The sequence below is a fragment of the Lissotriton vulgaris genome, chromosome 8 (assembly GCF_964263255.1).
Source record: "Lissotriton vulgaris chromosome 8, aLisVul1.2, whole genome shotgun sequence".
Lineage (NCBI taxonomy): Eukaryota > Metazoa > Chordata > Amphibia > Caudata > Salamandridae > Lissotriton > Lissotriton vulgaris.
This window is the reverse complement of record NC_141696.1, coordinates 995,810,683-995,814,324: the sequence shown is the minus strand read 5'-3', so window position 1 is coordinate 995,814,324 and position 3,642 is coordinate 995,810,683. Positions and strand designations below refer to the sequence as shown.

Here is a 3,642-nt window from a genome sequence, read left to right as displayed (position 1 = left end):
TTTTGTAAAAACCACTGGAGCCTATATCTTGAGACATAGCAAAGGCACATTGGGCTACCAGTCCCTACAATTTTGCCAAGTTTGGTGTAAATCCATTCAGCCGTTCAGGCTAAAAGTGAGGCCAACCGCCCCTATGGAAAATTGCATGGGAAAAACACGTTTTGGGACCCCCCTTTTTTCTCGGCCCCCCCTTGACGAAACCCCCCCAAATTTTCAGGGGCTGCTCAGAAACAAAATGTTCCATTTTCCTGAAAATTTCAGCCAATTCTGTCCTTAAACGCCAAAGTTATTCGACATAGAATTTTCAAAAATCCCATAGGAAAAAAATCCTAACTATATATACCTACTGGCTATCGCCAGTAGGTAATATATATATATATATATATATATATATATATATATATATATATATATATATATATATTTTCTCTCCTCCAGTGCCGGTTTGCGCACCTTGGGCTGTCGTGGAACGGTCCCGGATAGGCCACCGACCGGCCTTCAACATGTACCAACAATTACCTCTTCTGTTCCGAAGTAAGCCAGGACACCCGGAATGTGTTTGCGAAAATGTATTCAGCAAGTGAAAAAGTGCGACGCGTTTCGCCGATAAGGCTTGCTCACGCTCGTCTAGAATACAATGACGGCCATTTTTAAAGTGCTCAAAACACACCCCCAGTGTACGCATATCACCACCATGGTAATGCGGGCTGCCATCTTATATAAGTACTAATAATACAAATTCATTGTGTACATAATACATCATTGTCATGATTCAACCTTGTACCGTATTTAGAACCAATACTAGAACGTCTGCATATTAAACGACGTAATTATAAACAAAAGTTTCATGTTTGTGCCTCATGTTCGTAAATATGAAAAAACATGAAAAACAATTTGGCCAGGCACATTGAAGATATTGAAATTCCTTGAACGGACACATATTAAGCCCAATGCTTCAAGAGTTGTCACAATATCACATAATAGTTCACATCGTGCATCGCGGTCACGTGTTCACATTCTACATGAAACCTAGATTATCATTGGATGTTCGACTGCAGGCCAGTAATACGCCTAATGCAATTGGATCTCGCTGTTAGGATACATAATGTAAACAACGTGCCGGCTATGTTCATATTATTGACTAGTATAGCCCAAGTGGGCAAGTGCAGTAGGTATTAATGCACTAACTGAAAAATCAGGTAATATATGATACATATTGTTCAGTGATCATAAGCTTCCAGACACGAACGGAAAGTGTTTGCTCAAATTAAATGTCAACATGGCAGGTGAATTGGAGTCTCGTCGCAAACAGACAGCGGACAAATTATTCTTCAATATTGCAGGCGAAAATGTAGAGTCGGCACAGACTTCTGTCAGCATTGGGCAAGAAATAACCCTGCAAACTAAACTAGGTCTGTTAGAAAAATTATACAAGAAAGAACTCTCCAAGTGGTGGGAGGCGGAGTCACTATCCAGATACATTGAAGTCAAACGAGTTCCAAGGGGTCTCCGGATTTTTACAATTCCCACATACGAAGACCCGGATCCGGAGATGATCAATGAATGGTCTGACAATACCTCATCGTGTTCGATGATAATGTTGAAAATCCTTGTAAAATATGCCCTTAAAGACCGTGCCAAGCTTCTGAAAGATATAGAGAATCTCCTAGTGGAAATTGAACCATTGATGACGAAGGAAGCATTAGAAGAACATTAAAAGAAACTCAATGTGAAAATGGAGAAATTAGAAGAAGAGATCACGGCCAAAAAACAACGGAAATTTATAAGGGACTTCAAAGATTATCAGTCTGGACGTACTTTAACATTTCAGAAAAAGTACGACCATCTCTTTGACAAGAAAACAGGGATGGCGCTGACCAGTCAACAAAAGTCAGGATCTAACGTGGAGGTAGTGGAGAGTGATGTATCGGATGGTAACTTGTCAGATGCCTCCACATCTGGCAACACTCAGGAACCCCCAGCTATTGTCAACAAAAGGGTGAATTTTTTAGCCCAGTTCCAGATGATGAGTCAGAATCGGACAGACACCTTTCAGGGGGAAAAGGGGAATCAAAGAGGTCGAGGACGTGGAAGCAGAGGAGGAACAGGCGGAACAAACAAGCCAAAAAGAGGAGGATCAAACGCCACGCAGGCTCCAATGGGAATGGCAACAAGGAGCAAGATTACGAAATGAACATGACTGTGGTGAACCTCTCACGCCATGTGCTAATTGAAGGTGAGAAAGAGATCTTGGTACTTGGCCTTTCCTTTTGTCCATCCCAGAATATGAACTTTGCACAGACTCGTATCGACTTATTTTTGTTTGCGACGAAATTGAAACTAAAGAAATGGTATTGCACTAAAGTTAAAGACAGACCAGTTGTTTCTGCTAGCAATACACTAAGTAACCTTGATGTAGAGGACATTTTTCTATTAGAGGAAATTCATGGGGATGGTGTAAATATGAGAGAGGAACCTGATTGGGAGAGCTGGGGTTTTGACCTAGATAACAACCCGGGGTCGAAATTTAAACCTAAGAGCGTGTTCTTACCTGCAGTCCAATGTGACGCAATTGATGTGTTTGAGAGGGGTGTATTGAAAGACCTTTTGAAATTAAGATACAAGAAAATATCTTAAGAGTAACAAAAATCTATCTCATACCCAACAAATGTCTATTGAATCCCTCAGAGCGGACAAAGAAATTGTAATACGTCAATCCGATAAGGGAGGGAATGTTGTGGTTCTGGATAAATGCAAGTACCTCCAGGAGGGTCTCAGACAACTACAGGACACAACATGTTACCGCAGGTGTGATAGAGATGATGTTTTAAGGTCCACCAGCATTTTCAGAGATTTACTTTTGGAATGGAAAGACAAAGGGTTGATAGAAACGGAGGAATATCAATATTTATACTGTGCCCACCCTAAGGTCCCAATAATGTACCTCCTCCCCAAACTCCACAAAGACCAGTGCAACCCGCCGGGTCGCCCAATTGTGTCCTCCATAGGTTCCCTCCTTGAGCACACCTCCAAATATATTGACCACTACTTGAGAACTTTTGTCATGGCATTACCATCATATGTCAAGGATACCACCCCATTTTTGAGTATCATCAATGGTATCCACTGGGAAAACAATTTCACACTGGTTACCTTAGATGTCAGCAGTCTCTACACCAGTATTCAACACGAACAAGGTTTGAAAGCAGTGAAGCACTTTCTGAACACCAGGTCTATCTCATTGTTACTACACTCCCAAATGCTTCTGTCTATGATTGACTTCCGTTTAACTAACAATTTCTTTTTCTTTAATGACGTCACGTATCACCAGTCACAGGGCACAGCTATGGGAACCTGCTTCGCCCCCAGCTACGCGAATTTATTCATGGGCTGGTGGGAGGAGCAGGTTGTCCAAGAGATGGCTGATTTCAACAATGTGTCCCTGTGGCTGCGATACATAGACGATATTTTTTTCATTTGTAATGGCGATGAGGACTCAGCCAAGCGGTTTATTGACAAACTGAATGTTAACACCTTGAACCTAATCTTAACAGAACATATCAGGAAGACTAAGATGGAGTTCCTGGATGTGGAAGTGGAAGTGGTAAATAACATCCTGACCACTAAACTCTTCAGAAAAAG

At 41.5% G+C, this 3,642-nt stretch overlaps 1 pseudogene; it reads left to right on the top strand.

The window, feature by feature from the left end:
- The first annotated feature begins 1,279 nt into the window (after positions 1–1,279).
- LOC147698229 (uncharacterized) lies at positions 1,280–2,194 on the top strand (annotated as a pseudogene).
- The last annotated feature ends 1,448 nt before the right edge of the window (positions 2,195–3,642 follow it).